This window comes from Tursiops truncatus, chromosome 18 (genome assembly GCF_011762595.2).
Source record: "Tursiops truncatus isolate mTurTru1 chromosome 18, mTurTru1.mat.Y, whole genome shotgun sequence".
Lineage (NCBI taxonomy): Eukaryota > Metazoa > Chordata > Mammalia > Artiodactyla > Delphinidae > Tursiops > Tursiops truncatus.
Window position 1 is genome coordinate 76,968,139 of NC_047051.1, and position 11,281 is coordinate 76,979,419.

The 11,281-nt window shown below is 48.4% G+C and overlaps 1 long non-coding RNA gene across 2 annotated transcripts; it reads right to left on the reverse strand.

Annotated features, from left to right (window-relative positions):
* Positions 1 to 517: 517 nt before the first annotated feature.
* On the reverse strand, positions 518 to 10,464 carry LOC141277010 (uncharacterized). Of its 2 annotated transcripts, none has more exons than XR_012327534.1 (3): positions 9,797 to 10,464; positions 9,000 to 9,240; positions 518 to 557 (listed from the first exon to the last, which is right to left on the reverse strand). It is a non-coding gene; the product is annotated as an uncharacterized lncRNA (long non-coding RNA). The 2 variants fall into 2 exon arrangements; XR_012327533.1 differs by lacking the exon at positions 518 to 557 and adding an exon at positions 1,204 to 1,307.
* Between the last annotated feature and the right edge of the window lie 817 nt (positions 10,465 to 11,281).

Here is an 11,281-nt window from a genome sequence, read left to right on the forward strand (position 1 = left end):
AGCTAAGCGTTTGGCCTGAATTTGATCTCAGAATAAAATTAGCCCTCGATTCCCCATTCCAGTGGAAATTGTATGGCCTTCCCTCTCCACTTTCTTAATGGCTCCTTCACTGCAAAGCCTCAATTGAATGGCCAAGTTGGCCATCCATAAGATTTGGAATTAGATGTACCGAGCGTAAATCAATAGAAAGGAAATCAAAACTAAAAGGCCAGGATTAGTTTTGCAGCTCGCTTTGCGCAAAACAACTTTGCATTGAACCTCGGGGCCACCTGGAGACTCCAGAACAACGCTGCGTCCCCGCTGCAGGCCACTGATGTAATGAAGCTATTTTATGAGCAGACATTAATGACAAGGTCCATTAAAATGGGATTACATACCTGGCTCATTCACCTCCAAGAGCTGCTAGACAACAAAATTAGAAAACTCAGAATTCCAAGTGTTTGATTCCAAATTGAAAGGGACGATGCATCTGCAAGGGTTTCAGCGGTCTCTCCATGGTTCCTGACTCAGATTTCCACAGAATTCCACGCTCTTGTGAATTTAAGATGCATCGTTTCCTGGATTCAACAGGGGGAGGTATAAGGAAGCCCCTCAGGCTCATTTAGAATTGAGAGGAAGTTATCATCCTCCCTCCAAGACAACCTCCCCAAGAGCTCTGGTCGTTCTCCAGCAGGGCACACCAGGTAGGGACCTTCATCCGTCTCTGCTGGTCCACCCTGGTCCTGTGCCTTCAGACTTGCCAACCCTTTATCACATTAGGAAAGTCATTTTCCAAGCTAATCAGCTCTTGGCTACCAATGGCTGGTCAATTATTAACATGTTATCCCTTCCAAAAGTATTTCATCTCACGTGGTACCCCCCAATAACATAATATTTTAAGTAAAGGAAGAACTCTCTAATGGTAAAAATCCAACCACCTGAGCCAATGAGAAGACAAGTTTGTGTCTTTATGGTCTGAAGGAGCTGCGTACTGTGTCGCCATCTATGGTTGGATCTGTGAACTGCAGATCCCTGTTGTATTTCCACGGTGGGCAACCGAGCCATAAAAGATAGCAGAACTAACTGTTCTATTCTGAACCTTTATTAGTCAAAAGAGAACCATGTCACTTCCACCCTTCCTTCTAGTTCCAAAGCATGGAAACTTTTATTTATTCTGCATTGTTATAAGAAACATGAGTTCTTACTCACAATGAAGCGTAAACTCTGACGAACGGGTGTTGGGATGTGTGATTTCAGGGTGAAAAGAGACAGCAGACCCAGCTGCTTCAAGGCTGTGGTGTTATCTTAAGAAAACCAGCACCTAGAGTCTGTCATACAGAGTGAAGTAAGTCGGAAAGAGAAAAACAAATACCGTATGCTAACACATATATATGGAATCTAAGAAAAAAAAAAAGGTCATGAAGAACCTAGGGGCAAGACGGGAATAAAGGCGCAGACCTACTAGAGAATGGACTTGAGAACACGGGGAGCAGGAGGAGGGTAAGCTGCGACAAAGTGAGAGAGTGGCAGGGACATATATACACTACCAAACGTAAAATAGATGGCTAGTGGGAAGCAGCCGCATAGCGCAGGGAGATCAGCTCGGTGGTCTGTGACCACCTAGAGGGGTGGGACAGGGAGGGTGGGACGGAGACGCAAGAGGGAGGGGATATGGGGATATATGTATATGTATAGCTGATTCACTTTGTTATAAAGCAGAAACTAACTCACCCTTGTAAAGCAATTACACTCCAATAAAGATGTTTAAAAAAAAAGAAAATCAGCAAATGAGAAAACTCTTTTCACTCATTCACTGCAAAATTTAACAGCAGGCAGCATGAACTTCTCTGCTAAAGTTGATCTTCCCTGTAGAACACTAGAGTGACAGAAAGAGATCTCTGCACTTTTTTTAAACTGACAAATTCTACCTCTTTTCTAGAATCTCTGAGTTCTGGGATGCACTTACCGACAGGAAGAATAGAAGAGAGAATTTCTATGGGAAAACTTGGGAGAATGGAAACAAAACATGAAAAATTGGTGCTAAAAAAGAAAAAAAAGTGAATGTGTGTGTGTGTATATATATATATATGTATGTATGTAATAAATAAATAGCTGATGGGATCTGCATGTTTTGAGATAGAACTCAATTCTATTTTGAAAGTGAGGTTCCTTCAGTACCCAGACAATGAGCGGTGATTGATGACCTTTGATATTTTTCTCCAAGAGTGATTTCAGGTTAAAAACATATGTTCCATGCTAAGGTGAAGTTCTCACCAAATGTAAAATTTTGCTGCCAGTTCACACATTCAGCCAAAAGTTCCTTTAAGTTAATTATACATTATCTGAACAAGTGTATACACGTTCAGTCTCTTCATATCTGTACACATTTTCTGGTACTTTTGTTCTGATTTTTAAAGAACCTTGACTAATTCACTTTAGCGTGAAGCTAATCCTACACCGTGGGGCTAAGTATAAAACAAGTGACATTCTCAAATGGGTGACAAAAATGAACAGACTGGGGACAATTAAGTCTCATTAGCTGCGTGTTGTCACATTAACTACGGGCTGCGGCACCAATTTTCTCTTCTCTGTCATGGGCCAACGCTCCCCCCGCTTTTATGGAGCAAGCCTCTTGGTGATGAGATGCCCAGAGCAAGCCCTGCTTCAGCTCTCTTCATGTGGAGCCCTCTGGACTTTATTTCCATTGCCACAATCTTAGAAGTTCACCCCTCAGGTCTGTTGCTCACAGCGACGAGTCACTGAAATGGTCAAGCAGCAGAAAAAAGTTCTTTCCCTGCTGCTCAGTCCGCACCGCAGTTAGAGCCGTGGGTGGGAACAGAGTGACTTTATTTCAAGGCATGATTTTAGAACCTTGAAGGCGGTCATGAGACCCAGACCTATAGGATGCCCGTTTGAATTCTTAGTCACTTGATCCCAACAATTGTAGGACTGACAACTGTGGATTTGTGAACGCGCCCGGGGGGATGAACCGTCGTCTGCTTTTCCACAGTGATGGGGAAGAACAGCAGCGAGGCTGCAGCACGCGCATTAGTGGGGGTGTTGCTGGTTTAAAAGCATCTTTAAAGTTTCTTTACGCTGTTTCCCTTTTTGTCTCTCTCTAGTTAATGATGTCCTTTGGGGAAAAACCCCTGCATTTAAGCTCAGCTAACAGAGGTCCTACTCCATAGTGGTGTGTTTTGCAAGGAGTGGGTCTGGATAAACTTTCCCAGCACAATTTTATATCTAAGCCCTGATGGTTTTTTCTTTGAATTTTCCAGTTAATACTTAATTCTATGTAAGCAACTTTTTTTCCCCTTTCATTGTAAGGTAAGCCCATCCTCCAACAACAGTGTGTTTTGTATAATATATTGGATTTTGCCAAAATTATTTCTTAAAGCAATATTGGATTCTTTATCTGAATTCAAGAGAATGATACAAAACAGAACCTGAAAATGGAAGTGGTCTCAGGGAGCACGTCTGCCCAGACATTCTAGGTCTGTCTTTGCCATCCTAAAGCGCTCACAGCTAAGCGGCTACACTGACCAGCCATTTTATTACATGTAGAAATGTGTAAATAATCTGATTTCCTGTAACAGCAACACTGAAACACAGTCTTCTCAGAAAACACAGCCCATGCGGAGACAAAGAGGATGAATGAACGAACAGATGAATGGATGAAAAGATGGTTGGATGGATGAATGAAGAGATGAATGGATAAACTGATGAATGAATACAGCGGTGTTCTCAGGGGTCCCCTTACTCAGGCGAATCCTCCCTGCTGCTTCCTCAGCAGAGGTGGCATTTCACTTTTCTCTCCCACGCTTAGAATTCCCTGTAGAGGGGTCCTGGGAATGCAGAGCTATTTTGGCCCATTGAGGTCAAGGTTGGGGTCCCCAAACGCAGCGCCCGGCACCACCAGCAGCCTCGGGCTGGGCAGTCGCAGGGCTGGTCTGCTCGGACTCGCCTCCCGTGGACCCTCCCCAGGGAGGAAGGGCCACTGGCCACGGCCCACGTGGCCTCCGTGCAAGACCCAGGTCCCTTCCTGCCTTTACAGCATCCACATAACCAGTCCCTACAGTTAATCCGTGAAGCATCAGAACTTGGCGACTGACACAGTTCATCTTTCCCAGCAACTCTGGTTAAAGCTTTCTGAGGACAGAAGTAAGAAGACAATTATACAGATTGCGGAGACCAGAGAAAGAGCAGGAGAAAGAGAAGCTCGGAGAGACACAACCACAGTGGAAAGTGCACAGCTCAGCAGTTAACAGGGCAGCGTCCCAGCTGATAGGACGACAGCCCAGCACCTGAGCGCACGCACGCGCCTGATTAAACCCAGCAACACACACCCGGAAGAAGGCTGTAAGCTGGGACACGTCTTTGCCAGAAGCAGCGTGTTAACCGCTGCTCGTGCACTTCTCCAACTGCAGTCCTTTAATTCTTTCATTTAGAGAACAGTTTACATTATAATAGCCAGCATCACTTCTGTTTTAAAACAACTGATTATATGGCTATTGCCAAATTATGGACCCACTGGACATTTTCATAAGTGAAAACAACTGCAAATGTGCTTTGAAAATGACCTTTAAATAGGGAGTCTGGTGACACACAGAGGCATGGCCTAAGGGTCCTGGTGCCCCTATTCCGAGGCCTCCAGCGGGTTGAAACATCTCTTTCCTCTCAAGTTTTCTGGGAGCAGAGGTCTGTGGACTTGGCAGCGGGAAGCCCGTGAGCTACAGCCCCTGCCCCCCGCCCTGGGGTCTCTGCCCCGCAGACCCCAGCCCTTGCAGACTGTCACACTGCATCGGAGGGCCACATGCTGGTGACTCCACGCGTTCATTCTGTGGCCGAAAGTGCCTCAAACAAATCTTCCCGGAACCTCAAAATCCTGCCAACCCCACCGGCTCAGCACCCGGCCAGCAAGGAATCCTCCCAAGTCCTAAACATCTCAGAAGCCAAGGTGCGGCAGCAAACAGCAGAGGCCCAGAGACCAAATGCCCCCGGGATGAGCGCAGGGCCTTGAGGAGCTCCCCTGCATCGGAGGGCCACATGCTGGTGACTCCACGCGTTCATTCTGTGGCCGAAAGTGCCTCAAACAAATCTTCCCGGAACCTCAAAATCCTGCCAACCCCACCGGCTCAGCACCCGGCCAGCAAGGAATCTTCCCAAGTCCTAAACATCTCAGAAGCCAAGGTGCGGCAGCAAACAGCAGAGGCCCAGAGACCAAATGCCCCCGGGATGAGCGCAGGGCCTTGAGGAGCTCCTTCAGGGACAGGAAACGGCACAGCCAGTGGGGGGTGGAGGGCGGGTGGGAAGGGGGGCTGGGACATGACCCCCGAGGCCAGACCCAGCCCAGTGATCTCAGCATTAGCCAGAGACGAGTGACCCAGCCCCCCGGGGAGGGCCGTCCTAGTGGGATCAGTGTAAGAGGCTTGTCTGAGGTCACCACCCAGCACGTGGCTACGCTGGGAAGTCAACCAGCCCCTGCGACTGGAGCTGACCTCTTAACCCTGGTGCCCACGGCTGCTGCAAACTTGCCCCAGCTGGACACGTGCCCCCACGTTTCACAGAGAGCCTGCACGCTCTTCTACTGCATGAAAATTGGAGCAGACATCTTTTCCCCTGTTCTTCCCACTAAGCACCACGAAAAGCCCTGGTCGTCACGGACAAAGCAAACATGGGAAGCCTCTGGAAGGTGCAGAGGCAGCAGAGGTACAAGGATCACGAGGCCCAGCCTGGCCGGGAGCCCCTAGTTCGTGGTTTGGCTTATGCCTCCCACCAGGTGCTGGAGAAACTTGGCAGACCTGGAAACACCCACAGATCCATACGAGAAAGGCTGCCCTCCAGCCTAAGGACCGGGAGACCAGTCGGCCTCCCAAGACCCGCAGTGCTTCCACAGTGATGGTTCCACCCCAGCCAAATAGCACAGAGGGAATTCAGGCCCTGTCCCCAGCCTTCCAGCAGAAGTTCAGTGGCGAGTCGACACCCGCACCATCGTGGGGCTGAAAAGAGGCGGCCGGGCCATGTTTGGGGTTGTGGTGGAGCAGGCTGTGTGGGGAACACGGGCTTCCACCCCAGCCGACAATATCACGGTGCACCAGCACCGGGTCAGGAGCCTGCCTGCTCGAGGACAGGTTTAAATGAGATCCAGAGTCTTATAACACACACACCACCCACGTTTCCATCAAAGACCATCCGCCACACCAAGAACCAGGAAAATGTCCTATGGAACAAGAAAAGACGCTCAGTAGAGGCCAACACTGAAATAACAGACGGTAGGATTATCTGATGAGGACGTGAAAGCAGTGACGGTAAGGATGCTTCAGCAAGCATTTACAAACACACCTGAAACAAATGAAGAAATAGCAAGTCTCAACAAAGACATGAAGCTTTCAGCAAATAAATAGAAAATACAAAGCAGAACCATCTAGACGTTTCAGAACTAACGACTATTGTATGTGAAACAGTGTCAGATACAAATATTGTGTCTGACCCACAAGGTTGGCTCAACGGCAAAATGGAAAAAACAGGAAAAAAACAGTGAAAAAAGATAAAACAATAGACATTCCTCGGTGTCACTGACCATCTTAGCAAGCTGATGAAGAGTCACACAATCATATGAATTCATGCAGAAAAAATATTTAACGATTCTCCTCAAATTGATGTACAGGTTTCACGCAAATTCCATCAAAATCCAAGCAAAATATTTTGCAGACATAGACAAGATTATCCTAAAATCTATATGGAAAGGCAAAGGAACTAGAATAGCTAAAACAATTTTGAAAAAGAAAACTAAAGTGGAATTACTCTACCTGTTTTCCAGACTTTTTATGTAGCTTCAATAATCAGGGCAGTGTGGTATTGGTTGGGGCATAAACACCTAGATCAATAATACAAAAGAAACAGAATAGAGAACCCGGAAAGAGCCCCACACAATGACGGCCAACTGATTCTCTAAAAAAAAGGCAAAAGCAATTCAGTGGAAGAAGAATAGCCATTTCAAAAAATGGTGCTAGAGCAATTTTAAATCTTAAGGCAAAATAATGAACCTTGAACAAAACCCACAACTTATCAAAAAGTAACTCAAAGTCGATCATAAATTTAAACGTAAAATTATAAAATTTTTAGAAGACAGGAGAGAAGCTTCAGGACCTAAGGCTTGGTGAGGAGTTCTCAGACTGACACCAAAAGCACAGTCCATAAAAGGAAAACAGCAACACATTGGGCTTAGCACAATTAAAAACAGCTGTCGTCCTACAGAAGACTTTGTAAAGAAGATTAAAAGACAAACTATGGACTGAGAGAAATGTTTTGCAGACCAAGTGTCTAACAAAGCACTCATAGTTAAGAATGCATAAAGAGCTCTCAAGATGTAACGGTGAAAACCCCCAAACAATCCAGTTGGAAAATGGGCAGAAGATGTTGTCTGCAGAATAATGGTTCCCCAAAGATACCCATCTTCTCAGGCCTGTAATCTCTAGAACCTGAGGATATCTTGAGTTTTATGGCAAAGGATAACTAAGATTGCAGATGGAGTTAAGACGCTAGTAAACTGAATTTGAGGACAGAGATTATCCTGGGTCATCCACATGGGCTGTGTTAGGGTTCTCCAGGAAGCAGAGCGGATGTAGTAGGGGATGTAGGTATATATATATAGGTGGAGGTGGTATAGGTATATATACAGGTGTAGGTGGTGTAGGTATATATAGAGAGAGATTTATTTTAAGGAATTGGCTCACACAATCGTGGTGACCAGCAGAGCCCAAATCAGCAGGGCAGGCGGGAGGGCTGGAATCCCAGGGAACAGGTGGTCCTACCATCTGCTGGCACAAGTTCCTCTTGCCCAGGGGACGCCAGTCTTTTCTTTCTATCCAGGCTTTCAACTGATTGGATGAGGCCCACCCACAATCTGCTTTACTCAAAGCCCACCAATTTTTTTTTATTTCCTTTGATAACTAACATTTACTGAGTACTTAATACATGCCACGGACTCTTCCACGCACTTTATATTTTTTATATTTTTTCCCTCCCAATTTGAAAACCAACATAACATAAAATTTACCATTGTAACAATTGTTAAGGGTATAGTTCAGTGGTATTAAGGGCATTCATATTGTTGTTCAATCATCACCCCCATCTATCCCCATAAATCTTTTTTAGAAAAAAAAAAGACATGTATTCAAAGAACAGAATATACTTAGAATTGTTTGCTTCTAAAAAGCCCATTTTCCCCAAGCTTTAACTTTATGATTTCATAGTAAGCAATGAAGTTATTTTACACAATCTAGTTACACAATTTTACAGAGGTAGTCCCGTGACTCGTTTTATCTTGTAAAACATAAGGTCTATACACTCTGCCTTCACTCTGCTCCTCGCACCTACCCATCCACTTTCTATCTCTGTGATTTTGACAACTCTAAGGAGCTCATATAAGTGCAATCAGACAGTATTTGTCTTACCGTGACTGCAAAGCCCACCAATTTAAACCTAATCTCACTCAAGACACCCTCACAGAAACACAGCCAGGATAGGAGTCAGTACATGTAGGCACTGTGGCCCAGCCAGAGCGGCCATTGTAATCACAGGGGTCTATAGACGTCGCAGCAGAGAGTCAGAGACAGGACAGGCTTTGAAGACGGAGGAGAAGAGCCACAGTCCAAGAATTGGTGGCTCCTGGGAGTGGGAAGAGGCAAGGAAACAAATTCCACGCAGCTTCCAGAAGCCACACGGCACTGCTGACACCACGATTTTAGGCCAGCGACGCCCGGCTGGGGCTTCTGGTCTCCAGAACCAGGAAGATTATAACTTTATATTGTTTGAAGTGAGCGTGTAGGGCACACCTGCCCAGGGTGGGTCTCTCCGGCTTTGCTGTCCACACCCTTACAGGGAAACGTCCAGAGCGTCATTCGTGAGAGCCCAGCTCTCTCTGCTTCGTCTAAATTGGAAGTGGAGACAAAAACTAGGAAACTGTCAGCTACTGAGCAGATCCCAGCAGGGGCTGTTGTTTACCTTCCTGGACCTACCTGGACGGTTCCTGTGGTTGGCACTCTTTGCTCCTGGATGGTCACCACGGACACTGGTTTCCCTGCCCGGGCTGGTCGCTGCAGACTGTGGGTCGAAGTTCTACAACCCTTCATGGTGCTGTTTTCCATTTGAGGCTGCTGGTCAAAGGACCGCACTTGAGTGGAAAGTGTCCAGACCACTGGTCTGTGTGTCATCAGACCATTAATTAACTCAAATGGGACACGGACCCCAACATGCTACCTGCAAATGTAAGCTGTGCTTAAATTCAACATGTCCATGGACACTGCAAACGTTTGCAGTCTCCTCCGTGGCTACCCCTCAAGGTAGACTGCTTTCCACATCTACCCAAAGAAAATCCTTAAAGCATCTGCATTAGTTCCCCATAACAGCAATAAAAACATAAAAAAGCCAAAAGATCCCTGGTGGGCCTGCCACCTTTGGGTCCTCCCCGGGTTTAGGGGGCACCGTTGTTGTGCATCCAGGACCACCCCCCTGTGGTTGGAGGACTGTCCACCTGGGACCCAGCCCTGCCCTGGGGTGGACCAGCTACCCCATTCTGAGCCCCAGACATAGGAAGCGGTCCGGGATTGGGATATGGGATGCGATATGGCCCAGGCAAGCCAACCAAAATCCTGTGGGATTTTCTCACTGGTGTGAATGGAGCAAGAATCTCTGAGGGGTGGAGCTGGGATGTGGTGCGGGGGGACAAGCAGCCTTGTTCCTGCTGAGATGGAGCGGGGACTGGTGATGGTGGGGAGACAGGCGTCAGCCCCGGCCCCCCTGCTGGCTCCAGCACCTGCTCTGTAACTCAGTGAGCTCCCAGCCTTTTCCCAATGCGCCTCTTTCCCCCGAAGCTGGCTTTGTTGGGTTCTGCCAGGTCTCAGGGTCTGCAGGACTGAGGGAGGACGGGAACGGGCAACAGAAGTAAGGAGAGGGGATCCCCGTCCCCCAAGGCCCCAGGGGTCTCCCGCATCTTCCTGTCTCTGCCACCCACACAGGCAGGACGCTGTTCGCTTCCTGCTGTGAGGTCACACACCCTGGACATTCCACAGTGTCCTGGAGACCACGCGGGAGAATCTGAGAGGACCTCAGGAGAGCATCCTCCTTCCGCAGCTGGAGGAACATGGCGGCTAATACAGGAGTGGCCGTCTTCGTCCTGCTGCTTTGCTGCGGGCAGGGAGCTGAGTTCCGGCCGATAAACATGACCATGGGTACAGTCACGGGGCGTTGCTGTGGGTGGGAGAAAACGGGTGCCTCCCTGGGCTGAGTCAGGCGGGCCATGGCCTTCTCCTGGGGTCCCTCCCCTTCATGCCTCCCCAGATTTACCGTTTATTGCTGGGGGAATGGAGTAAGTTGGAGCGTTGTTCTATATTTGAAGCTTTGTTCAGATCCAATACTCCATGGGAGAGTAGCATACATTATATATTTTAACTTTTAATTATGGAAAATTTCTAGCTCACCCAAAAGTGGGGGAATTGTGGAAACTCCATCACCTGGTTTCAATCGTATACGTTTTGCCATCTTGTTTTACACACACACACACACACACACTTTAGTTGTTACTGGAGCATTTTAGCATCGTCCAAGATGTCTTATGATTTTATGCAAACGCCTTCTTGCTAAGATGAAGGCATTTTTCTCTTACATACCTACAGTGTCATTGAAACACTAACGAAATTAACAAAACCCCCGTGCAGGGCTAGTACTGGCCCACACTCAGGCCTCCCCCCCAGGCCTCAGAATGTCCTTTACAGGCGGCTGGTTCGAACCCCACCCAAGCAGGCCCCACCTGGCTCCGGCTGCTGCGTCCTGACCTCTGAGTTGAGGAAGGGGACTGTGGACGCGCCCCCCTTGCTGGGATGTGACTCGCTGGCCGAGGAGGCCGAAGGTGCAGACAGGGGCGGGGCCCCCCGACCCCCTCTTCCTGGCAGGAGGCTGCAGCCCGGGCCCCCTGCTCCCCCCTCCCCTTCCTGCCCCCCTCAGAGGTCACCAAGGGCGAGCTCGAGGACAGGGGTCCCGACAGACCCCCGGCCCAGCTCCCAGGCCGGACGAGCAGGCCCTGGAGAGTCAGCACAGGGCCCATGCGGCTCCCCTGAGAGCAGGACGTGGCCCAGGCCGGGCCCAGAGTTACCAGGGGGGCGGGCCAGCCCAGCCTGGGTCTGGAGGTCCCCCTGCCTGACCTCGTCACGAAGAAGCTACTGCTTCCAGCTGCTTTCCTGCAAGAAACTTTGAGTTTTGAGGCGCCGACCAAGGACGGCATCCTCTGGGTGCTGGGGTGTCG